Source organism: Malaclemys terrapin, chromosome 21 (assembly GCF_027887155.1).
Source record: "Malaclemys terrapin pileata isolate rMalTer1 chromosome 21, rMalTer1.hap1, whole genome shotgun sequence".
NCBI classification, from domain to species: Eukaryota; Metazoa; Chordata; order Testudines; family Emydidae; genus Malaclemys; species Malaclemys terrapin.
Genome location: NC_071525.1, coordinates 15,888,467 through 15,914,719, shown reverse-complemented (window position 1 = coordinate 15,914,719; position 26,253 = coordinate 15,888,467). Strand labels below are relative to the sequence as shown.

At 63.3% G+C, this 26,253-nt stretch overlaps 5 non-coding genes across 5 annotated transcripts; all 5 read left to right on the top strand.

Moving 5' to 3' along the window:
- The first annotated feature begins 1,546 nt into the window (after nt 1-1,546).
- LOC128827564 (U2 spliceosomal RNA) lies at nt 1,547-1,731 on the top strand. Its single transcript, XR_008442992.1, has one exon. It is a non-coding gene; the product is annotated as a U2 spliceosomal RNA (small nuclear RNA).
- Nucleotides 1,732-4,403: 2,672 nt separating this feature from the next.
- Nucleotides 4,404-4,588, top strand: LOC128827563 (U2 spliceosomal RNA). Its single transcript, XR_008442991.1, has one exon. It is a non-coding gene; the product is annotated as a U2 spliceosomal RNA (small nuclear RNA).
- Nucleotides 4,589-7,260: 2,672 nt separating this feature from the next.
- On the top strand, nt 7,261-7,445 carry LOC128827557 (U2 spliceosomal RNA). The gene has a single exon (XR_008442985.1). It is a non-coding gene; the product is annotated as a U2 spliceosomal RNA (small nuclear RNA).
- Nucleotides 7,446-14,591: 7,146 nt separating this feature from the next.
- On the top strand, nt 14,592-14,776 carry LOC128827556 (U2 spliceosomal RNA). Its single transcript, XR_008442984.1, has one exon. It is a non-coding gene; the product is annotated as a U2 spliceosomal RNA (small nuclear RNA).
- Nucleotides 14,777-22,006: 7,230 nt separating this feature from the next.
- Nucleotides 22,007-22,191, top strand: LOC128827555 (U2 spliceosomal RNA). Its single transcript, XR_008442983.1, has one exon. It is a non-coding gene; the product is annotated as a U2 spliceosomal RNA (small nuclear RNA).
- The last annotated feature ends 4,062 nt before the right edge of the window (nt 22,192-26,253 follow it).

Below are 26,253 nucleotides of genomic sequence, written 5' to 3'. Positions count from 1 at the left end.
TCCCTGCCCCGGAGAGCCAGCAACGAACTCGTATACATCAAGCACAGGCACGGTGGTGCCGGCGTCCCCCGTATGGGAGACCTCTGCGACATCGCGGTCCTCACACACGCCTTCCGCCTCCTGACTTGCCCGGACGCCACGGTAAAGAACGTTGCAACGACCGCCCTGCACGCCGCCACCGAGAAACGAATCGGCAGACCTCCCTCCGACCGAGATGTGGCCACCTTCTTGAGCGGCTCCCTGGACGGCGACTTCGCCCGGGACAGGGGAGACTTCGCCTCGCTGTGGACCCGCGCCCGCAATGCCACGCGCCGGCTGGGAAAGCGCCTGGGCTGCCGCTGGGAATGGAACGAGGAACGGCAGGAGCTGGGAGTCCTGATACCGCGGATCGGAACGGAGGACAACATCGTCGTCACCCCGGGAGCCAGAGGCGTGCTGGAGAGATCCCTGAAGGCCGCCGTCCACGCGCTCTACGTGGACGCCCTGAAGAAAAAGCCGGACCAGGGTAAAGTCTTCGAAGTAACCAGCAAGTGGGACTCCAGCAACCACTTCCTCCCCACAGGCAGCTTCACCCGGTTCGCCGACTGGCGGTTCATCCACCGCGCCCGGCTGAATTGCGTCCCGCTCAACGGTGCCATCCGCCACGGGAACCGGGACAAACGCTGCAGGAAGTGCGGGTACGTCAACGAAACCCTGCCCCACGTCCTGTGCTGCTGCAAGCCCCACGCCAGAGCCTGGCAGCTACGCCACAACGCCGTCCAGGACCGTCTAGTGAAGGCCATCAACCCGCGTCTGGGAGAGATCACCGTCAACCGCGCCGTCCCTGGCACTGACAGCCCGCTGCGCCCGGACATCGTCGTCACGGACGAGGTGGGGAAAAAGATCATCCTGGTCGACGTAGCGATTCCGTTCGAGAACAGGACCCCGGCCTTCCGCGAAGCCCGAGCCCGCAAGCTCGAAAAATACGCCCCCCTGGCTGACACCCTGCGGACTAAGGGCTACGAGGTGCACGTCGACGCTCTGCTCGTTGGGGCCCTGGGTGCCTGGGACCCGTGTAACGAACGCGTGCTGAGGACCTGTGGGGTGGGCCGTCATTACGCGCGGCTCATGAGACGCCTAATGGTCTCGGACGCTATCCGTTGGTCCCGGGACATTTACACCGAGCACATCACCGGCCACCGCCAATACCAAGAGTGAGCCGGGGAGACCTCGTGCACCCACACACACCCCCTGCTGGACCCTATCCCCTGAGCCCTAAACCCACCAAACCTAGCTGAATCCCGCCACGTGAGGGTCACCCCATCCCCATTATCCAGCCCGCTTGCTTATACCCATGACTGTCCCTGCCTCCCGTATGGGTGGTGGACCCTCACCGTTTATCGACTGTCTCCTGACCCCGCCCACCGGTTACCCACCCCTCATTGGGGACATTGCAGTGTGTATATACTATGTGTGCTGCCCAGCCCCAAAACACCAACATACCCCCTTACTCTGCATGTTACCCCCAATGACCAATGACTAACGCTTCAAATTTTCTGTATCGTTTATTTCTTTAAATATTCTCTAATAAAATTTAAATCTGTTCTTATCAGTTTAATATCTGATATGTTCTCGATGTGAGAACTTTATATTAAACGGATTTTTGGAACAGGGAGATGGAATAGGAGCTTGCTCCTTCCACTCCATGCATCAGCTTGGTATTGCAGTACTTCCAGGTTTGGTGCGCCTCCCTCCGGGGAGAACATGGTTGTTGAAAAAATAGAAAAAAATCTTTTGTGATCTATTGGTGCTCAAACTGTTTGACTGTTTTGTATGTTTTTTTTTTTTGGATGGGGGTTTACCTACTTGAGCAGCTGCTTTTTTCATTTCTATTCTACTCTTTCATAAAATTTTGAAAAGATTGGCTTTCTCATGTTATAGAAGTGGGGTCTTTGGGTCACTGTCTCTCAGTAGTGTCCCGGGACATTTACACCGAGCACATCACCGGCCACCGCCAATACCGAGAGTGAGCTGGGGAGACCTCGTGCACCCACACACACCCCCTGCTGGACCCTATCCCCTGAGCCCTAAACCCACCAAACCTAGCTGAATCCCGCCACGTGAGGGTCACCCCTTCCCCATTACTTCGCTTCTCGGCTCTTTGAGCTCTGGTCCAGCGTCTCGGCTCTCTGAGCTGTGGTCCAAGTGTTAGTAGTCTCTTGGTCTATCCAAGGCCGTGATCAAGTGTCTTGATGTTTTTGGTCTTTTGGCCTCGGGATGAAAACCTTGCCTCTGCTTCTGGGACCTCGAAGTGAAAAAATTCTCTAAGTTATATCTGTTCTTATCAGTTTAATCTTTATTAATTGCATCTGATAAGCTACTACCTAGATCTGTATCAGTTTAATCTGAATCACTACTGATACACTGTATCAGCTATCCTGACGAGCTCATGGTGCTCTGGGATGCATCCGGCATGCTTGACACCATCGGGAGAACCGCGGACTGGGCGGGACTCCGCTTCAATGCCAAGAAGTGTGCGTCCCTCCACGTCGACGGGAGCAAGAGGGACTCGGTACTGATGACGGAGTTCCTCATCCAGGGCGAGTCCGTCGTTCCCCTGGCGGAGGGGCAGGCGTACCAGCACCTCGGCACGCCGACAGGCTTCCGCGTCCGGCAGACCCCCGAGGACACCATCGGGGAGATCCTGCAAGACGCCGCCAAAATCGACACATCCCTGCTGGCGCCGTGGCAGAAGATCAACGCCCTCAACACCTTCCTGATCCCCCGCATCGCCTTCGTCCTGAGGGGATCCGCCGTGGCAAAGGTGCCCCTCAACAAGGCGGACAGCGCCATCCGGAAACTGGTCAAAAACTGGATGTCCCTGCCCCGGAGAGCCAGCAACGAACTCGTATACATCAAGCACAGGCACGGTGGTGCCGGCGTCCCCCGTATGGGAGACCTCTGCGACATCGCGGTCCTCACACACGCCTTCCGCCTCCTGACTTGCCCGGACGCCACGGTAAAGAACGTTGCAACGACCGCCCTGCACGCCGCCACCGAGAAACGAATCGGCAGACCTCCCTCCGACCGAGATGTGGCCACCTTCTTGAGCGGCTCCCTGGACGGCGACTTCGCCCGGGACAGGGGAGACTTCGCCTCGCTGTGGACCCGCGCCCGCAATGCCACGCGCCGGCTGGGAAAGCGCCTGGGCTGCCGCTGGGAATGGAACGAGGAACGGCAGGAGCTGGGAGTCCTGATACCGCGGATCGGAACGGAGGACAACATCGTCGTCACCCCGGGAGCCAGAGGCGTGCTGGAGAGATCCCTGAAGGCCGCCGTCCACGCGCTCTACGTGGACGCCCTGAAGAAAAAGCCGGACCAGGGTAAAGTCTTCGAAGTAACCAGCAAGTGGGACTCCAGCAACCACTTCCTCCCCACAGGCAGCTTCACCCGGTTCGCCGACTGGCGGTTCATCCACCGCGCCCGGCTGAATTGCGTCCCGCTCAACGGTGCCATCCGCCACGGGAACCGGGACAAACGCTGCAGGAAGTGCGGGTACGTCAACGAAACCCTGCCCCACGTCCTGTGCTGCTGCAAGCCCCACGCCAGAGCCTGGCAGCTACGCCACAACGCCGTCCAGGACCGTCTAGTGAAGGCCATCAACCCGCGTCTGGGAGAGATCACCGTCAACCGCGCCGTCCCTGGCACTGACAGCCCGCTGCGCCCGGACATCGTCGTCACGGACGAGGTGGGGAAAAAGATCATCCTGGTCGACGTAGCGATTCCGTTCGAGAACAGGACCCCGGCCTTCCGCGAAGCCCGAGCCCGCAAGCTCGAAAAATACGCTCCCCTGGCTGACACCCTGCGGACTAAGGGCTACGAGGTGCACGTCGACGCTCTGCTCGTTGGGGCCCTGGGTGCCTGGGACCCGTGTAACGAACGCGTGCTGAGGACCTGTGGGGTGGGCCGTCATTACGCGCGGCTCATGAGACGCCTCATGGTCTCGGACACTATCCGTTGGTCCCGGGACATTTACACCGAGCACATCACCGGCCACCGCCAATACCGAGAGTGAGCCGGGGAGACCTCGTGCACCCACACACACCCCATGCTGGACCCTATCCCCTGAGCCCTAAACCCACCAAACCTAGCTGAATCCCACCACGTGAGGGTCACCCCATCCCCATTATCCAGCCCGCTTGCTTATACCCATGACTGTCCCTGCCTCCCGTATGGGTGGTGGACCCTCACCGTTTATCGACTGTCTCCTGATCCCGCCCACCGGTTACCCACCCCTCATTGGGGACATTGCAGTGTGTATATACTATGTGTGCTGCCCAGCCCCAAAACACCAACATACCCCCATACTCTGCATGTTACCCCCAATGACCAATGACTAACGCTTCAAATTTTCTGTATCGTTTATTTCTTTAAATATTCTCTAATAAAATTTAAATCTGTTCTTATCAGTTTAATATCTGATATGTTCTCGATGTGAGAACTTTATATTAAACGGATTTTTGGAACAGGGAGATGGAATAGGAGCTTGCTCCTTCCACTCCATGCATCAGCTTGGTATTGCAGTACTTCCAGGTTTGGTGCGCCTCCCTCCGGGGAGAACATGGTTGTTGAAAAAATAGAAAAAAATCTTTTGTGATCTATTGGTGCTCAAACTGTTTGACTGTTTTGTATGTTTTTTTTTTTTGGATGGGGGTTTACCTACTTGAGCAGCTGCTTTTTTCATTTCTATTCTACTCTTTCATAAAATTTTGAAAAGATTGGCTTTCTCATGTTATAGAAGTGGGGTCTTTGGGTCACTGTCTCTCAGTAGTGTCCCGGGACATTTACACCGAGCACATCACCGGCCACCGCCAATACCGAGAGTGAGCTGGGGAGACCTCGTGCACCCACACACACCCCCTGCTGGACCCTATCCCCTGAGCCCTAAACCCACCAAACCTAGCTGAATCCCGCCACGTGAGGGTCACCCCTTCCCCATTACTTCGCTTCTCGGCTCTTTGAGCTCTGGTCCAGCGTCTCGGCTCTCTGAGCTGTGGTCCAAGTGTTAGTAGTCTCTTGGTCTATCCAAGGCCGTGATCAAGTGTCTTGATGTTTTTGGTCTTTTGGCCTCGGGATGAAAACCTTGCCTCTGCTTCTGGGACCTCGAAGTGAAAAAATTCTCTAAGTTATATCTGTTCTTATCAGTTTAATCTTTATTAATTGCATCTGATAAGCTACTACCTAGATCTGTATCAGTTTAATCTGAATCACTACTGATACACTGTATCAGCTATCCTGACGAGCTCATGGTGCTCTGGGATGCATCCGGCATGCTTGACACCATCGGGAGAACCGCGGACTGGGCGGGACTCCGCTTCAATGCCAAGAAGTGTGCGTCCCTCCACGTCGACGGGAGCAAGAGGGACTCGGTACTGATGACGGAGTTCCTCATCCAGGGCGAGTCCGTCGTTCCCCTGGCGGAGGGGCAGGCGTACCAGCACCTCGGCACGCCGACAGGCTTCCGCGTCCGGCAGACCCCCGAGGACACCATCGGGGAGATCCTGCAAGACGCCGCCAAAATCGACACATCCCTGCTGGCGCCGTGGCAGAAGATCAACGCCCTCAACACCTTCCTGATCCCCCGCATCGCCTTCGTCCTGAGGGGATCCGCCGTGGCAAAGGTGCCCCTCAACAAGGCGGACAGCGCCATCCGGAAACTGGTCAAAAACTGGATGTCCCTGCCCCGGAGAGCCAGCAACGAACTCGTATACATCAAGCACAGGCACGGTGGTGCCGGCGTCCCCCGTATGGGAGACCTCTGCGACATCGCGGTCCTCACACACGCCTTCCGCCTCCTGACTTGCCCGGACGCCACGGTAAAGAACGTTGCAACGACCGCCCTGCACGCCGCCACCGAGAAACGAATCGGCAGACCTCCCTCCGACCGAGATGTGGCCACCTTCTTGAGCGGCTCCCTGGACGGCGACTTCGCCCGGGACAGGGGAGACTTCGCCTCGCTGTGGACCCGCGCCCGCAATGCCACGCGCCGGCTGGGAAAGCGCCTGGGCTGCCGCTGGGAATGGAACGAGGAACGGCAGGAGCTGGGAGTCCTGATACCGCGGATCGGAACGGAGGACAACATCGTCGTCACCCCGGGAGCCAGAGGCGTGCTGGAGAGATCCCTGAAGGCCGCCGTCCACGCGCTCTACGTGGACGCCCTGAAGAAAAAGCCGGACCAGGGTAAAGTCTTCGAAGTAACCAGCAAGTGGGACTCCAGCAACCACTTCCTCCCCACAGGCAGCTTCACCCGGTTCGCCGACTGGCGGTTCATCCACCGCGCCCGGCTGAATTGCGTCCCGCTCAACGGTGCCATCCGCCACGGGAACCGGGACAAACGCTGCAGGAAGTGCGGGTACGTCAACGAAACCCTGCCCCACGTCCTGTGCTGCTGCAAGCCCCACGCCAGAGCCTGGCAGCTACGCCACAACGCCGTCCAGGACCGTCTAGTGAAGGCCATCAACCCGCGTCTGGGAGAGATCACCGTCAACCGCGCCGTCCCTGGCACTGACAGCCCGCTGCGCCCGGACATCGTCGTCACGGACGAGGTGGGGAAAAAGATCATCCTGGTCGACGTAGCGATTCCGTTCGAGAACAGGACCCCGGCCTTCCGCGAAGCCCGAGCCCGCAAGCTCGAAAAATACGCTCCCCTGGCTGACACCCTGCGGACTAAGGGCTACGAGGTGCACGTCGACGCTCTGCTCGTTGGGGCCCTGGGTGCCTGGGACCCGTGTAACGAACGCGTGCTGAGGACCTGTGGGGTGGGCCGTCATTACGCGCGGCTCATGAGACGCCTCATGGTCTCGGACACTATCCGTTGGTCCCGGGACATTTACACCGAGCACATCACCGGCCACCGCCAATACCGAGAGTGAGCCGGGGAGACCTCGTGCACCCACACACACCCCATGCTGGACCCTATCCCCTGAGCCCTAAACCCACCAAACCTAGCTGAATCCCACCACGTGAGGGTCACCCCATCCCCATTATCCAGCCCGCTTGCTTATACCCATGACTGTCCCTGCCTCCCGTATGGGTGGTGGACCCTCACCGTTTATCGACTGTCTCCTGATCCCGCCCACCGGTTACCCACCCCTCATTGGGGACATTGCAGTGTGTATATACTATGTGTGCTGCCCAGCCCCAAAACACCAACATACCCCCATACTCTGCATGTTACCCCCAATGACCAATGACTAACGCTTCAAATTTTCTGTATCGTTTATTTCTTTAAATATTCTCTAATAAAATTTAAATCTGTTCTTATCAGTTTAATATCTGATATGTTCTCGATGTGAGAACTTTATATTAAACGGATTTTTGGAACAGGGAGATGGAATAGGAGCTTGCTCCTTCCACTCCATGCATCAGCCTGGTATTGCAGTACTTCCAGGTTTGGTGCGCCTCCCTCCGGGGAGAACATGGTTGTTGAAAAAATAGAAAAAAATCTTTTGTGATCTATTGGTGCTCAAACTGTTTGACTGTTTTGTATGTTTTTTTTTTTTGGATGGGGGTTTACCTACTTGAGCAGCTGCTTTTTTCATTTCTATTCTACTCTTTCATAAAATTTTGAAAAGATTGGCTTTCTCATGTTATAGAAGTGGGGTCTTTGGGTCACTGTCTCTCAGTAGTGTCCCGGGACATTTACACCGAGCACATCACCGGCCACCGCCAATACCGAGAGTGAGCTGGGGAGACCTCGTGCACCCACACACACCCCCTGCTGGACCCTATCCCCTGAGCCCTAAACCCACCAAACCTAGCTGAATCCCGCCACGTGAGGGTCACCCCTTCCCCATTACTTCGCTTCTCGGCTCTTTGAGCTCTGGTCCAGCGTCTCGGCTCTCTGAGCTGTGGTCCAAGTGTTAGTAGTCTCTTGGTCTATCCAAGGCCGTGATCAAGTGTCTTGATGTTTTTGGTCTTTTGGCCTCGGGATGAAAACCTTGCCTCTGCTTCTGGGACCTCGAAGTGAAAAAATTCTCTAAGTTATATCTGTTCTTATCAGTTTAATCTTTATTAATTGCATCTGATAAGCTACTACCTAGATCTGTATCAGTTTAATCTGAATCACTACTGATACACTGTATCAGCTATCCTGACGAGCTCATGGTGCTCTGGGATGCATCCTGCAACCCCTAACACGCAACCTAAAGCTCTGACCGCTGTCCCAGCACAGCCTGTTGCTCGACACAGGCTCCCGGCTGTTACGCCTGGTCCTCCCCGGAGATCTTCTCAGCTCACTACCCGAAAGAAGTCTCTCGGTGTCTCAGAGCCATGGCAAACCAGCAGATCCAGAGGGAAGTGCGAAGACAAGGAGAATCGCCCCCAAGATGCTGCTGCAGAAAGCTCTTCCATCCGAAGACCAGCCTGCAGGAACACCACCGAGAGGAGGAAGGTAGACCCCGGTCCCCAGCCGCCGGGAGGCTGCCCTGCAGTGCTCCAGCCGCTGGACGAACCTGCAGCCGACCGCCAGCAGCTGCAACCACCGGGAGTCTGCTCCACCTCGCTCCTGCCGCGGGAAGAGCCGCAGCCGCGGAGAGACTGCCTCCCCACGCCCCTGCTACCCCAGACATCCACTGCCGCCCAGCTGCTGCTGCCGCCAGGAGTCCGTCCCCACGCGTCCCAGCTACCGGAGAGGAGCCCCGCTGGCCATCTGCTACCCCTGGGGCCAGGTATCCTTTCCACTGAGCCCCAGCACCTACTCCCTCCAGGGGACTCTCCCGCGGCTCCCCCACCACCCATGCCGCCGGGGGGTTGCCCCCCCTCCCCAAAGCGGCTGCCCCTGCCACCGGGGGACCCATGCCCCACGCCCTGGCCGCCCCCCCTGGCGCAGCCCGGGGACCCCCGCCACGCGCCCCAGCCGCTGCTGCTCCGGCCGCCGGGGGATCCCTGCCTCGAGCCCCAGCCCCTGTCGCGTGTCCACCTTGGGGAGCCGGGCCACGTGCTCCAGCTGCCCCTACCCCAGCCACCGGTGGGGGACTCCTGCCCCACGCCCTGGCCACCTCTGCCTGGGCAGCCCGGGGAGCCCCGCGGCGCGCCTCCGCCGCCCGGGGACTCCTGCCCCGTTCCCCGGCTGCCACTACCGGAGCAGCCCGGGGAGCCCCGCGGCGCGTCTCCGCCGCCGACGCACGGGGACCCCTGCCCCGATCCCCGGCTGCCGCTGCCGGAGCAGCCCGGGGAGCCCCGCGGCGCGCCTCCGCCGCCGCCGCTCGGGGACTCCTGCCCCGCTCCCCGGCTGCCGCTGCCGGAGCAGCTCGGGGAGCCCCGCGGCGCGCCTCCGCCGCCGCCGCCCGGGGACTCCTGCCCCGCTCCCCGGCTGCCGCTGCTTGAGCAGCCCGGGGAGTCCCGCGGCGCGCCTCCGCCGCCGCCGCCCGGGGACTCCGGCCCAGCTCCCCGGTTACCGCTGCCTACACGGCCCGGGGAGCCCCGCGGCGCGCCTCCGCCGCCCGGGGACTCCTGCCCCGTTCCCCGGCTGCCACTACCGGAGCAGCCCGGGGAGACCCGCGGCGCACCCCCGCCGCCGCCGCTCGGGGACTCCCGCCACGTGCCCCGGCTGCCGCCCGGAGACTCCTGCCCCGCTCCCCGGCTGCCGCTGCCTGGGCAGCCCGGGGAGCCCCGCGGAACCCCGCAGCCGCCGCTGGTCCCACCGCCAGGGGACTCCTGCTCCGCTCCCCAGCTGCAACTACTCGGGCAGCTCGGGGAGCCCCGCCACGTGGCCCAGTCACCGCTGCCTTGGCCACCGGGGATCTCCTGCTCCGCGCTGCTGCCGCCTATGCAGCCAGGGGATCCCCACCACCTGCCCCAGCCACCACCGCCCGAGCCGCAGGGGGCCCCCCACCCTGCGCCCCAGCCGCCACCGCTCGCAGTGACCGAGGAGCCCACTGATGCGCCCCGGCGGACAGGACCCCGACCCGCTGCCCGCCGACTGCCGCGGAACCTGGGAGACCTGCCCCCCCATCACCTGGCACTCCAGCTGCAGAGTGACTCCCCCGCTGTCCACCAGCTGCTCCAGCCACCGGGGGACCCCCCAACCACTCCCCTGCCACCCCAACCGCCGGGGACATCCACCACGCTCCTGCTGCTCCAGCCAACGGGAGACCCCCACACCGCCCCACAGCAGTCGCAACTGCTGAACACCCCACCCCACGTCCCCCGGCTGTCAAGGGAACTCTGCCACACGCCCCAGCCACCACGAGATGCCTCCCCGGTTCTCCTGCGGTACCCAGACACGCCCCCTGCTCCCCAGCTGCTCCAGCCGCCACGAGACGGCTCCCCTGTCCCCCGGCGGGCACCAGTCACACCCCCTGGCCCCCAGCAGTCCCCGCCCGACCCCCAGCGGGACACCCTTGCTGGAGAAACCTCTACTACCACTGAGACCCCCGCTCCGCAGGGGGGTGACGATGACACCATCTACCTCACATACCCCCTTGCCGCTGATGCGCTCACCTGCCCCATCTGCTCGCCGCCCCGGCGTTTCCGCCTCCTCGGAGGAGTCACCAGGCACTTGAAAAGGTGCCATGGCAAATCCACCACCTTCAGCTGCGCCCTCTGCAGCCTGCCCTTTGAAACTCAGAAGAGATGCAAGGCACACCAGGCCAGCTGCAAGAGAGCCCGTTCAGCGACAACTCTGGTCCCGGCCTCTCGCCCTCCTGTGCCCCGGCCCGCTGCTCCCGCGCCGCGTGGAAACGGGGCACCCCCGCCAACCGCCACCTTAAAACCCACTCCAACCCCCGAGCCGTTGGACCAGGGCCCCACCACCGAGACGGCACCTCCCACAGCAGGCAACGTTCACCGAGCCCCTGCCAGCTGGACACCTTTCACATCCACCCAGGTGGCCCGTAAGCTCTCTGAGCTGAGGCGTCTTAGTGCACTCCCGACGCCCAACCAGCGCAACCCCATCCCAAGAAGGGTCAGCGCCCCGCCACGCGTGGCCGCCCGAACCCCTGCCCCCCGCGGAACCGACGCCGGTCGCCAGGCCACCCTACGGGCGCCAACCGCAGGAAGAGCCAATGCGACCCCTCAACCTGCACCTCGAACCCCGCCTACCGAGGGAACGGGGTCCACCCCCCAGCCCACTCTGCAAACTACTGCTGCCAGAGGCCCCAGGCCGATCCCTGCTGCCAGAAGGTCGCACGCTTCCGCGACAACCCCCCAGACAGCAGCCGCACACGGAAGACCTGGCATCACCCCCGCCCCCCTTGACCCTGTCCAGATTCCGCCAACAACCAGTGGCGATCCTACCCCACCAGCGACTACGCCCCGGGACCCAACCGCGGAGTCCCCCGACCCACAAGTGGGACAACCCATCGACCACACGACAAACTCGCTGCCCACGCCGACCGAGGAGCCCGAGGACCGGCGGCCGGAGCCTAGGCCAGCCACGCCTTGGCAGGCCGCCTGGATCGAGGAGCTCCAAGCGGCAGCCTCCTTCGCGGAATTTGACCTGCTCGTTGACAGGCTCACCCGCGAGCTGTCCGCGGAGATTGCCTTCAAGAGGACACCGAACCAGGAGACCACCCGGCCTGCCCCGAGACGGCCCGCCCCACACCGTGACAACAACACCAGGGGAGCTGGAAGGAGGAACACCGGCCGCCGTTTCGACCCGGCAGCCGCGTCAAGGATCCAGAAGATGTACCGTACGAACCGCCTCAAGGCCGTGAGAGAGATCCTCGACGGGCCCCCGTCGTACTGCACGATCCCGCCCGAGCGCCTCTACAACTACTTCCTCGGAGTGTTCGGCGGCGTGCCCAGGAACGACGCGCAGCGCCCGGAGTGCCTCCGCCCCCTGCCCCGCATTCCCGACGCGGACGGCCTGGAGGCCGACTTCACCCCTAAAGAGGTGACGGCCAGGCTCTCCAGAACCAAGAATACTGCACCCGGAAAAGACAGCATCCCCTACAGCCTCCTCAAGAAGCGGGACCCCGGCTGCCTCCTGCTCTCCAACATCTTTAACTTGTGCAAGCGCTTCGGCCGATCCCCCACCTCCTGGAAGAAGGCCATGACCGTCCTGATTCCCAAGAAGGGCGAGCGGGACGACCCCAGCAACTGGAGACCCATCTCCCTCTGCTCCACCATGTACAAACTGTACGCCAGCTGCCTGGCAGCCAGGATCACGGAGTGGGCGACGACCGGGGGAGCCATCAGCCCCGCCCAGAAGGGCTTCATGCCGTCGGAGGGGTGCTACGAGCACAACTTCCTTCTCCAGACCGTCATCCAGACGACCAGGAGAACACGGAGGCAGTGCTCGATAGCATGGCTCGACCTGGCCAACGCCTTCGGGTCCATCCCCCACCATCACATCTTCGACACTCTACAGGAGTTTGGGATGCCAGAGACCTTCCTCCACCTGATCCGGGAGCTGTATAAGGGCTGCAGCACCACCATCCGATCGGTAGAAGGGGAGACCGCAGAGATACCGATCCACAGCGGCGTGAAGCAGGGTTGCCCCCTCAGCCCCATCGTCTTTAACCTCGCCATGGAGCCGCTCCTGCGGGCGATCTCTGACGGCGCCGACGGCTTCGACCTACACGGCGAGAGGGTGAGCATCTTGGCCTACGCGGATGACCTGGTCCTGATCGCGGACGACCCCGAGAGGCTCCAGGGCATGCTTGACACCATCGGGAGAGCCGCGGACTGGGCGGGACTCCGCTTCAATGCCAAGAAGTGTGCGTCCCTCCACGTCGACGGGAGCAAGAGGGACTCGGTACTGATGACGGAGTTCCTCATCCAGGGCGAGTCCGTCGTTCCCCTGGCGGAGGGGCAGGCGTACCAGCACCTCGGCACGCCGACAGGCTTCCGCGTCCGGCAGACCCCCGAGGACACCATCGGGGAGATCATGCAAGACGCCGCCAAAATCGACACATCCCTGCTGGCGCCGTGGCAGAAGATCAACGCCCTCAACACCTTCCTGATCCCCCGCATCGCCTTCGTCCTGAGGGGATCCGCCGTGGCAAAGGTGCCCCTCAACAAGGCGGACAGCGCCATCCGGAAACTGGTCAAAAACTGGATGTCCCTGCCCCGGAGAGCCAGCAACGAACTCGTATACATCAAGCACAGGCACGGTGGTGCCGGCGTCCCCCGTATGGGAGACCTCTGCGACATCGCGGTCCTCACACACACCTTCCGCCTCCTGACTTGCCCGGACGCCACGGTAAAGAACGTCGCAACGACTGCCCTGCACGCCGCCACCGAGAAACGAATCGGCAGACCTCCCTCCGACCGAGATGTGGCCACCTTCTTGAGCGGCTCCCTGGACGGCGACTTCGCCCGGGACAGGGGAGACTTCGCCTCGCTGTGGACCCGCGCCCGCAATGCCACGCGCCGGCTGGGAAAGCGCCTGGGCTGCCGCTGGGAATGGAACGAGGAACGGCAGGAGCTGGGAGTCCTGATACCGCGGATCGGAATGGAGGACAACATCGTCGTCACCCCGGGAGCCAGAGGCGTGCTGGAGAGATCCCTGAAGGCCGCCGTCCACGCGCTCTACGTGGACGCCCTGAAGAAAAAGCCGGACCAGGGTAAAGTCTTCGAAATAACCAGCAAGTGGGACTCCAGCAACCACTTCCTCCCCACAGGCAGCTTCACCCGGTTCGCCGACTGGCGGTTCATCCACCGCGCCCGGCTGAATTGCGTCCCGCTCAACGGTGCCATCCGCCACGGGAACCGGGACAAACGCTGCAGGAAGTGCGGGTACGTCAACGAAACCCTGCCCCACGTCCTGTGCTGCTGCAAGCCCCACGCCAGAGCCTGGCAGCTACGCCACAACGCCGTCCAGGACCGTCTAGTGAAGGCCATCAACCCGCGTCTGGGAGAGATCGCTGTCAACCGCACCGTCCCTGGCACCGACAGCCCGCTGCGCCCGGACATCGTCGTCACGGACGAGGTGGGGAAAAAGATCATCCTGGTCGACGTAGCGATTCCGTTCGAGAACAGGACCCCGGCCTTCCGCGAAGCCCGAGCCCGCAAGCTCGAAAAATACGCCCCCCTGGCTGACACCTTGCGGACCAAGGGCTACGAGGTGCACGTCGACGCTCTGCTCGTTGGGGCCCTGGGTGCCTGGGACCCGTGTAACGAACGCGTGCTGAGGACCTGTGGGGTGGGCCGTCATTACGCGCGGCTCATGAGACGCCTAATGGTCTCGGACGCTATCCGTTGGTCCCGGGACATTTACACCGAGCACATCACCGGCCACCGCCAATACCAAGAGTGAGCCGGGGAGACCTCGTGCACCCACACACACCCCCTGCTGGACCCTATCCCCTGAGCCCTAAACCCACCAAACCTAGCTGAATCCCGCCACGTGAGGGTCACCCCATCCCCATTATCCAGCCCGCTTGCTTATACCCATGACTGTCCCTGCCTCCCGTATGGGTGGTGGACCCTCACCGTTTATCGACTGTCTCCTGACCCCGCCCACCGGTTACCCACCCCTCATTGGGGACATTGCAGTGTGTATATACTATGTGTGCTGCCCAGCCCCAAAACACCAACATACCCCCTTACTCTGCATGTTACCCCCAATGACCAATGACTAACGCTTCAAATTTTCTGTATCGTTTATTTCTTTAAATATTCTCTAATAAAATTTAAATCTGTTCTTATCAGTTTAATATCTGATATGTTCTCGATGTGAGAACTTTATATTAAACGGATTTTTGGAACAGGGAGATGGAATAGGAGCTTGCTCCTTCCACTCCATGCATCAGCCTGGTATTGCAGTACTTCCAGGTTTGGTGCGCCTCCCTCCGGGGAGAACATGGTTGTTGAAAAAATAGAAAAAAATCTTTTGTGATCTATTGGTGCTCAAACTGTTTGACTGTTTTGTATGTTTTTTTTTTTTGGATGGGGGTTTACCTACTTGAGCAGCTGCTTTTTTCATTTCTATTCTACTCTTTCATAAAATTTTGAAAAGATTGGCTTTCTCATGTTATAGAAGTGGGGTCTTTGGGTCACTGTCTCTCAGTAGTGTCCCGGGACATTTACACCGAGCACATCACCGGCCACCGCCAATACCGAGAGTGAGCTGGGGAGACCTCGTGCACCCACACACACCCCCTGCTGGACCCTATCCCCTGAGCCCTAAACCCACCAAACCTAGCTGAATCCCGCCACGTGAGGGTCACCCCTTCCCCATTACTTCGCTTCTCGGCTCTTTGAGCTCTGGTCCAGCGTCTCGGCTCTCTGAGCTGTGGTCCAAGTGTTAGTAGTCTCTTGGTCTATCCAAGGCCGTGATCAAGTGTCTTGATGTTTTTGGTCTTTTGGCCTCGGGATGAAAACCTTGCCTCTGCTTCTGGGACCTCGAAGTGAAAAAATTCTCTAAGTTATATCTGTTCTTATCAGTTTAATCTTTATTAATTGCATCTGATAAGCTACTACCTAGATCTATATCAGTTTAATCTGAATCACTACTGATACACTGTATCAGCTATCCTGACGAGCTCATGGTGCTCTGGGATGCATCCTGCAACCCCTAACACGCAACCTAAAGCTCTGACCACTGTCCCAGCACAGCCTGTTGCTCGACACAGGCTCCCGGCTGTTACGCCTGGTCCTCCCCGGAGATCTTCTCAGATCACTACCCGAAAGAAGTCTCTCGGTGTCTCAGAGCCATGGCAAACCAGCAGATCCAGAGGGAAGTGCGAAGACAAGGAGAATCGCCCCCAAGATGCTGCTGCAGAAAGCTCTTCCATCCGAAGACCAGCCTGCAGGAACACCACCGAGAGGAGGAAGGTAGACCCCGGTCCCCAGCCGCCGGGAGGCTGCCCTGCAGTGCTCCAGCCGCTGGACGAACCTGCAGCCGACCGCCAGCAGCTGCAACCACCGGGAGTCTGCTCCACCTCGCTCCTGCCGCGGGAAGAGCCGCAGCCGCGGAGAGACTGCCTCCCCACGCCCCTGCTACCCCAGACATCCACTGCCGCCCAGCTGCTGCTGCCGCCAGGAGTCCGTCCCCACGCGTCCCAGCTACCGGAGAGGAGCCCCGCTGGCCATCTGCTACCCCTGGGGCCAGGTATCCTTTCCACTGAGCCCCAGCACCTACTCCCTCCAGGGGACTCTCCCGCGGCTCCCCCACCACCCATGCCGCCGGGGGGTTGCCCCCCCTCCCCAAAGCGGCTGCCCCTGCCACCGGGGGACCCATGCCCCACGCCCTGGCCGCCCCCCCTGGCGCAGCCCGGGGACCCCCGCCACGCGCCCCAGCCGCTGCTGCTCCGGCCGCCGGGGGATCCCTGCCTCGAGCCCCAGCCCCTGCCGCGTGTCCACCTTGGGGAGCCGGGCCACGTGCTCCAGCTGCCCCTACCCCAGCCACCGGTGGGGGACTCCTGCCCCACGCCCTGGCCACCTCTGCCTGGGCAGCCCGGGGAGCCCCGCGGCGCGCCTCCGCCGCCCGGGGACTCCTGCCCCGTTCCCCGGCTGCCACTACCGGAGCAGCCCGGGGAGCCCCGCGGCGCGTCTCCGCCGCCGACGCACGGGGACCCCTGCCCCGATCCCCGGCTGCCGCTGCCGGAGCAGTCCGGGGAGCCCCGCGGCGCGCCTCCGCCGCCGCCGCTCGGGGACTCCTGCCCCGCTCCCCGGCTGCCGCTGCCGGAGCAGCTCGGGGAGCCCCGCGGCGCGCCTCCGCCGCCGCCGCCCGGGGACTCCTGCCCCGCTCCCCGGCTGCCGCTGCTTGAGCAGCCCGGGGAGTCCCGCGGCGCGCCTCCGCCGCCGCCGCCCGGGGACTCCGGCCCAGCTCCCCGGTTACTGCTGCCTACACGGCCCGGGGAGCCCCGCGGCGCGCCTCCGCCGCCCGGGGACTCCTGCCCCGTTCCCCGGCTGCCACTACCGGAGCAGCCCGGGGAGACCCGCGGCGCACCCCCGCCGCCGCCGCTCGGGGACTCCCGCCACGTGCCCCGGCTGCCGCCCGGAGACTCCTGCCCCGCTCCCCGGCTGCCGCTGCCTGGGCAGCCCGGGGAGCCCCGCGGAACCCCGCAGCCGCCGCTGGTCCCACCGCCAGGGGACTCCTGCTCCGCTCCCCAGCTGCAACTACTCGGGCAGCTCGGGGAGCCCCGCCACGTGGCCCAGTCACCGCTGCCTTGGCCACCGGGGATCTCCTGCTCCGCGCTGCTGCCGCCTATGCAGCCAGGGGATCCCCACCACCCGCCCCGGCCGCCGCTGTCTGAGCCCCCGGGGGTCTCCTGCCCCGCGCAGCTGCCGCCTATGCAGCCAGGGGATCCCCACCACCTGCCCCAGCCACCACCGCCCGAGCCGCAGGGGGCCTCCCACCCTGCGCCCCAGCCGCCACCGCTCGCAGTGACCGAGGAGCCCACTGATGCGCCCCGGCGGACAGGACCCCGACCCGCTGCCCGCCGACTGCCGCGGAACCTGGGAGACCTGCCCCCCCATCACCTGGCACTCCAGCTGCAGAGTGACTCCCCCGCTGTCCACCAGCTGCTCCAGCCACCGGGGGACCCCCCAACCACTCCCCTGCCACCCCAACCGCCGGGGACATCCACCACGCTCCTGCTGCTCCAGCCAACGGGAGACCCCCACACCGCCCCACAGCAGTCGCAACTGCTGAACACCCCACCCCACGTCCCCCGGCTGTCAAGGGAACTCTGCCACACGCCCCAGCCACCACGAGATGCCTCCCTGGTTCTCCTGCGGTACCCAGACACGCCCCCTGCTCCCCAGCTGCTCCAGCCGCCACGAGACGGCTCCCCTGTCCCCCGGCGGGCACCAGTCACACCCCCTGGCCCCCAGCAGTCCCCGCCCGACCCCCAGCGGGACACCCTTGCTGGAGAAACCTCTACTACCACTGAGACCCCCGCTCCGCAGGGGGGTGACGATGACACCATCTACCTCACATACCCCCTTGCCGCTGATGCGCTCACCTGCCCCATCTGCTCGCCGCCCCGGCGTTTCCGCCTCCTCGGAGGAGTCACCAGGCACTTGAAAAGGTGCCATGGCAAATCCACCACCTTCAGCTGCGCCCTCTGCAGCCTGCCCTTTGAAACTCAGAAGAGATGCAAGGCACACCAGGCCAGCTGCAAGAGAGCCCGTTCAGCGACAACTCTGGTCCCGGCCTCTCGCCCTCCTGTGCCCCGGCCCGCTGCTCCCGCGCCGCGTGGAAACGGGGCACCCCCGCCAACCGCCACCTTAAAACCCACTCCAACCCCCGAGCCGTTGGACCAGGGCCCCACCACCGAGACGGCACCTCCCACAGCAGGCAACGTTCACCGAGCCCCTGCCAGCTGGACACCTTTCACATCCACCCAGGTGGCCCGTAAGCTCTCTGAGCTGAGGCGTCTTAGTGCACTCCCGACGCCCAACCAGCGCAACCCCATCCCAAGAAGGGTCAGCGCCCCGCCACGCGTGGCCGCCCGAACCCCTGCCCCCCGCGGAACCGACGCCGGTCGCCAGGCCACCCTACGGGCGCCAACCGCAGGAAGAGCCAATGCGACCCCTCAACCTGCACCTCGAACCCCGCCTACCGAGGGAACGGGGTCCACCCCCCAGCCCACTCTGCAAACTACTGCTGCCAGAGGCCCCAGGCCGATCCCTGCTGCCAGAAGGTCGCACGCTTCCGCGACAACCCCCCAGACAGCAGCCGCACACGGAAGACCTGGCATCACCCCCGCCCCCCTTGACCCTGTCCAGATTCCGCCAACAACCAGTGGCGATCCTACCCCACCAGCGACTACGCCCCGGGACCCAACCGCGGAGTCCCCCGACCCACAAGTGGGACAACCCATCGACCACACGACAAACTCGCTGCCCACGCCGACCGAGGAGCCCGAGGACCGGCGGCCGGAGCCTAGGCCAGCCACGCCTTGGCAGGCCGCCTGGATCGAGGAGCTCCAAGCGGCAGCCTCCTTCGCGGAATTTGACCTGCTCGTTGACAGGCTCACCCGCGAGCTGTCCGCGGAGATTGCCTTCAAGAGGACACCGAACCAGGAGACCACCCGGCCTGCCCCGAGACGGCCCGCCCCACACCGTGACAACAACACCAGGGGAGCTGGAAGGAGGAACACCGGCCGCCGTTTCGACCCGGCAGCCGCGTCAAGGATCCAGAAGATGTACCGTACGAACCGCCTCAAGGCCGTGAGAGAGATCCTCGACGGGCCCCCGTCGTACTGCACGATCCCGCCCGAGCGCCTCTACAACTACTTCCTCGGAGTGTTCGGCGGCGTGCCCAGGAACGACGCGCAGCGCCCGGAGTGCCTCCGCCCCCTGCCCCGCATTCCCGACGCGGACGGCCTGGAGGCCGACTTCACCCCTAAAGAGGTGACGGCCAGGCTCTCCAGAACCAAGAATACTGCACCCGGAAAAGACAGCATCCCCTACAGCCTCCTCAAGAAGCGGGACCCCGGCTGCCTCCTGCTCTCCAACATCTTTAACTTGTGCAAGCGCTTCGGCCGATCCCCCACCTCCTGGAAGAAGGCCATGACCGTCCTGATTCCCAAGAAGGGCGAGCGGGACGACCCCAGCAACTGGAGACCCATCTCCCTCTGCTCCACCATGTACAAACTGTACGCCAGCTGCCTGGCAGCCAGGATCACGGAGTGGGCGACGACCGGGGGAGCCATCAGCCCCGCCCAGAAGGGCTTCATGCCGTCGGAGGGGTGCTACGAGCACAACTTCCTTCTCCAGACCGTCATCCAGACGACCAGGAGAACACGGAGGCAGTGCTCGATAGCATGGCTCGACCTGGCCAACGCCTTCGGGTCCATCCCCCACCATCACATCTTCGACACTCTACAGGAGTTTGGGATGCCAGAGACCTTCCTCCACCTGATCCGGGAGCTGTATAAGGGCTGCAGCACCACCATCCGATCGGTAGAAGGGGAGACCGCAGAGATACCGATCCACAGCGGCGTGAAGCAGGGTTGCCCCCTCAGCCCCATCGTCTTTAACCTCGCCATGGAGCCGCTCCTGCGGGCGATCTCTGACGGCGCCGACGGCTTCGACCTACACGGCGAGAGGGTGAGCATCTTGGCCTACGCGGATGACCTGGTCCTGATCGCGGACGACCCCGAGAGGCTCCAGGGCATGCTTGACACCATCGGGAGAGCCGCGGACTGGGCGGGACTCCGCTTCAATGCCAAGAAGTGTGCGTCCCTCCACGTCGACGGGAGCAAGAGGGACTCGGTACTGATGACGGAGTTCCTCATCCAGGGCGAGTCCGTCGTTCCCCTGGCGGAGGGGCAGGCGTACCAGCACCTCGGCACGCCGACAGGCTTCCGCGTCCGGCAGACCCCCGAGGACACCATCGGGGAGATCATGCAAGACGCCGCCAAAATCGACACATCCCTGCTGGCGCCGTGGCAGAAGATCAACGCCCTCAACACCTTCCTGATCCCCCGCATCGCCTTCGTCCTGAGGGGATCCGCCGTGGCAAAGGTGCCCCTCAACAAGGCGGACAGCGCCATCCGGAAACTGGTCAAAAACTGGATGTCCCTGCCCCGGAGAGCCAGCAACGAACTCGTATACATCAAGCACAGGCACGGTGGTGCCGGCGTCCCCCGTATGGGAGACCTCTGCGACATCGCGGTCCTCACACACACCTTCCGCCTCCTGACTTGCCCGGACGCCACGGTAAAGAACGTCGCAACGACTGCCCTGCACGCCGCCACCGAGAAACGAATCGGCAGACCTCCCTCCGACCGAGATGTGGCCACCTTCTTGAGCGGCTCCCTGGACGGCGACTTCGCCCGGGACAGGGGAGACTTCGCCTCGCTGTGGACCCGCGCCCGCAATGCCACGCGCCGGCTGGGAAAGCGCCTGGGCTGCCGCTGGGAATGGAACGAGGAACGGCAGGAGCTGGGAGTCCTGATACCGCGGATCGGAATGGAGGACAACATCGTCGTCACCCCGGCAGCCAGAGGCGTGCTGGAGAGATCCCTGAAGGCCGCCGTCCACGCGCTCTACGTGGACGCCCTGAAGAAAAAGCCGGACCAGGGTAAAGTCTTCGAAATAACCAGCAAGTGGGACTCCAGCAACCACTTCCTCCCCACAGGCAGCTTCACCCGGTTCGCCGACTGGTGGTTCATTCACCGCGCCCGGCTGAATTGCGTCCCTCTCAACGGTGCCATCCGCCACGGGAACCGGGACAAACGCTGCAGGAAGTGCGGGTACGTCAACGAAACCCTGCCCCACGTCCTGTGCTGCTGCAAGCCCCACGCCAGAGCCTGGCAGCTACGCCACAACGCCGTCCAGGACCGTCTAGTGAAGGCCATCAACCCGCGTCTGGGAGAGATCGCTGTCAACCGCACCGTCCCTGGCACCGACAGCCCGCTGCGCCCGGACATCGTCGTCACGGACGAGGTGGGGAAAAAGATCATCCTGGTCGACGTAGCGATTCCGTTCGAGAACAGGACCCCGGCCTTCCGCGAAGCCCGAGCCCGCAAGCTCGAAAAATACGCCCCCCTGGCTGACACCTTGCGGACCAAGGGCTACGAGGTGCACGTCGACGCTCTGCTCGTTGGGGCCCTGGGTGCCTGGGACCCGTGTAACGAACGCGTGCTGAGGACCTGTGGGGTGGGCCGTCATTACGCGCGGCTCATGAGACGCCTAATGGTCTCGGACGCTATCCGTTGGTCCCGGGACATTTACACCGAGCACATCACCGGCCACCGCCAATACCAAGAGTGAGCCGGGGAGACCTCGTGCACCCACACACACCCCCTGCTGGACCCTATCCCCTGAGCCCTAAACCCACCAAACCTAGCTGAATCCCGCCACGTGAGGGTCACCCCATCCCCATTATCCAGCCCGCTTGCTTATACCCATGACTGTCCCTGCCTCCTGTATGGGTGGTGGACCCTCACCGTTTATCGACTGTCTCCTGATCCCGCCCACCGGTTACCCACCCCTCATTGGGGACATTGCAGTGTGTATATACTATGTGTGCTGCCCAGCCCCAAAACACCAACATACCCCCTTACTCTGCATGTTACCCCCAATGACCAATGACTAACGCTTCAAATTTTCTGTATCGTTTATTTCTTTAAATATTCTCTAATAAAATTTAAATCTGTTCTTATCAGTTTAATATCTGATATGTTCTCGATGTGAGAACTTTATATTAAACGGATTTTTGGAACAGGGAGATGGAATAGGAGCTTGCTCCTTCCACTCCATGCATCAGCCTGGTATTGCAGTACTTCCAGGTTTGGTGCGCCTCCCTCCGGGGAGAACATGGTTGTTGAAAAAATAGAAAAAAATCTTTTGTGATCTATTGGTGCTCAAACTGTTTGACTGTTTTGTATGTTTTTTTTTTGGATGGGGGTTTACCTACTTGAGCAGCTGCTTTTTTCATTTCTATTCTACTCTTTCATAAAATTTTGAAAAGATTGGCTTTCTCATGTTATAGAAGTGGGGTCTTTGGGTCACTGTCTCTCAGTAGTGTCCCGGGACATTTACACCGAGCACATCACCGGCCACCGCCAATACCGAGAGTGAGCTGGGGAGACCTCGTGCACCCACACACACCCCCTGCTGGACCCTATCCCCTGAGCCCTAAACCCACCAAACCTAGCTGAATCCCGCCACGTGAGGGTCACCCCTTCCCCATTACTTCGCTTCTCGGCTCTTTGAGCTCTGGTCCAGCGTCTCGGCTCTCTGAGCTGTGGTCCAAGTGTTAGTAGTCTCTTGGTCTATCCAAGGCCGTGATCAAGTGTCTTGATGTTTTTGGTCTTTTGGCCTCGGGATGAAAACCTTGCCTCTGCTTCTGGGACCTCGAAGTGAAAAAATTCTCTAAGTTATATCTGTTCTTATCAGTTTAATCTTTATTAATTGCATCTGATAAGCTACTACCTAGATCTATATCAGTTTAATCTGAATCACTACTGATACACTGTATCAGCTATCCTGACGAGCTCATGGTGCTCCGGGATGCATCCTGCAACCCCTAACACGCAACCTAAAGCTCTGACCACTGTCCCAGCACAGCCTGTTGCTCGACACAGGCTCCCGGCTGTTACGCCTGGTCCTCCCCGGAGATCTTCTCAGATCACTACCCGAAAGAAGTCTCTCGGTGTCTCAGAGCCATGGCAAACCAGCAGATCCAGAGGGAAGTGCGAAGACAAGGAGAATCGCCCCCAAGATGCTGCTGCAGAAAGCTCTTCCATCCGAAGACCAGCCTGCAGGAACACCACCGAGAGGAGGAAGGTAGACCCCGGTCCCCAGCCGCCGGGAGGCCGCCCTGCAGTGCTCCAGCCGCTGGACGAACCTGCAGCCGACCGCCAGCAGCTGCAACCACCGGGAGTCTGCTCCACCTCGCTCCTGCTGCGGGAAGAGCCGCAGCCGCGGAGAGACTGCCTCCCCACGCCCCTGCTACCCCAGACATCCACTGCCGCCCAGCTGCTGCTGCCGCCAGGAGTCCGTCCCCACGCGTCCCAGCTACCGGAGAGGAGCCCCGCTGGCCATCTGCTACCCCTGGGGCCAGGTATCCTTTCCACTGAGCCCCAGCACCTACTCCCTCCAGGGGACTCTCCCGCGGCTCCCCCACCACCCATGCCGCCGGGGGGTTGCCCCCCCTCCCCAAAGCGGCTGCCCCTGCCACCGGGGGACCCATGCCCCACGCCCTAGCCGCCCCCCCTGGCGCAGCCCGGGGACCCCCGCCACGCGCCCCGGCCGCTGCTGCTCCGGCCGCCGGGGGATCCCTGCCTCGAGCCCCAGCCCCTGCCGCGTGTCCACCTTGGGGAGCCGGGCCACGTGCTCCAGCTGCCCCTACCCCAGCCACCGGTGGGGGACTCCTGCCCCACGCCCTGGCCACCTCTGCCTGGGCAGCTCGGGGAGCCCCGCGGCGCGCCTCCGCCGCCCGGGGACTCCTGCCCCGTTCCCCGGCTGCCACTACCGGAGCAGCCCGGGGAGCCCCGCGGCGCGTCTCCGCCGCCGACGCACGGGGACCCCTGCCCCGATCCCCGGCTGCCGCTGCCGGAGCAGTCCGGGGAGCCCCGCGGCGCGCCTCCGCCGCCACCGCTCGGGGACTCCTGCCCCGCTCCCCGGCTGCCGCTGCCGGAGCAGCTCGGGGAGCCCCGCGGCGCGCCTCCGCCGCCGCCGCCCGGGGACTCCTGCCCCGCTCACCGGCTGCCGCTGCTTGAGCAGCCCGGGGAGTCCCGCGGCGCGCCTCCGCCGCCGCCGCCCGGGGACTCCGGCCCGCTGCCTACACGGCCCGGGGAGCCCCGCGGCGCGCCTCCGCCGCCCGGGGACTCCTGCCCCGTTCCCCGGCTGCCACTACCGGAGCAGCCCGGGGAGACCCGCGGCGCACCCCCGCCGCCGCCGCTCGGGGACTCCCGCCACGTGCCCCGGCTGCCGCCCGGAGACTCCTGCCCCGCTCCCCGGCTGCCGCTGCCTGGGCAGCCCGGGGAGCCCCGCGGAACCCCGCAGCCGCCGCTGGTCCCACCGCCAGGGGACTCCTGCTCCGCTCCCCAGCTGCAACTACTCGGGCAGCTCGGGGAGCCCCGCCACGTGGCCCAGTCACCGCTGCCTTGGCCACCGGGGATCTCCTGCTCCGCGCTGCTGCCGCCTATGCAGCCAGGGGATCCCCACCACCCGCCCCGGCCGCCGCTGTCTGAGCCCCCGGGGGTCTCCTGCCCCGCGCAGCTGCCGCCTATGCAGCCAGGGGATCCCCACCACCTGCCCCAGCCACCACCGCCCGAGCCGCAGGGGGCCTCCCACCCTGCGCCCCAGCCGCCACCGCTCGCAGTGACCGAGGAGCCCACTGATGCGCCCCGGCGGACAGGACCCCGACCCGCTGCCCGCCGACTGCCGCGGAACCTGGGAGACCTGCCCCCCCATCACCTGGCACTCCAGCTGCAGAGCGACTCCCCCGCTGTCCACCAGCTGCTCCAGCCACCGGGGGACCCCCCAACCACTCCCCTGCCACCCCAACCGCCGGGGACATCCACCACGCTCCTGCTGCTCCAGCCAACGGGAGACCCCCACACCGCCCCACAGCAGTCGCAACTGCTGAACACCCCACCCCACGTCCCCCGGCTGTCAAGGGAACTCTGCCACACGCCCCAGCCACCACGAGATGCCTCCCCGGTTCTCCTGCGGTACCCAGACACGCCCCCTGCTCCCCAGCTGCTCCAGCCGCCACGAGACGGCTCCCCTGTCCCCCGGCGGGCACCAGTCACACCCCCTGGCCCCCAGCAGTCCCCGCCCGACCCCCAGCGGGACACCCTTGCTGGAGAAACCTCTACTACCACTGAGACCCCCGCTCCGCAGGGGGGTGACGATGACACCATCTACCTCACATACCCCCTTGCCGCTGATGCGCTCACCTGCCCCATCTGCTCGCCGCCCCGGCGTTTCCGCCTCCTCGGAGGAGTCACCAGGCACTTGAAAAGGTGCCATGGCAAATCCACCACCTTCAGCTGCGCCCTCTGCAGCCTGCCCTTTGAAACTCAGAAGAGATGCAAGGCACACCAGGCCAGCTGCAAGAGAGCCCGTTCAGCGACAACTCTGGTCCCGGCCTCTCGCCCTCCTGTGCCCCGGCCCGCTGCTCCCGCGCCGCGTGGAAACGGGGCACCCCCACCAACCGCCGCCTTAAAACCCACTCCAACCCCCGAGCCGTTGGACCAGGGCCCCACCACCGAGACGGCACCTCCCACAGCAGGCAACGTTAACCGAGCCCCTGCCAGCTGGACACCTTTCACATCCACCCAGGTGGCCCGTAAGCTCTCTGAGCTGAGGCGTCTTAGTGCACTCCCGACGCCCAACCAGCGCAACCCCATCCCAAGAAGGGTCAGCGCCCCGCCACGCGTGGCCGCCCGAACCCCTGCCCCCCGCGGAACCGACGCCGGTCGCCAGGCCACCCTACGGGCGCCAACCGCAGGAAGAGCCAATGCGACCCCTCAACCTGCACCTCGAATCCCGCCTACCGAGGGAACGGGGTCCACCCCCCAGCCCACTCTGCAAACTACTGCTGCCAGAGGCCCCAGGCCGATCCCTGCTGCCAGAAGGTCGCACGCTTCCGCGACAACCCCCCAGACAGCAGCCGCACACGGAAGACCTGGCATCACCCTCGCCCCCCTTGACCCTGTCCAGATTCCGCCAACAACCAGTGGCGATCCTACCCCACCAGCGACTACGCCCCGGGACCCAACCGCGGAGTCCCCCGACCCACAAGTGGAACAACCCATCGACCACACGACAAACTCGCTGCCCACGCCGACCGAGGAGCCCGAGGACCGGCGGCCGGAGCCTAGGCCAGCCACGCCTTGGCAGGCCGCCTGGATC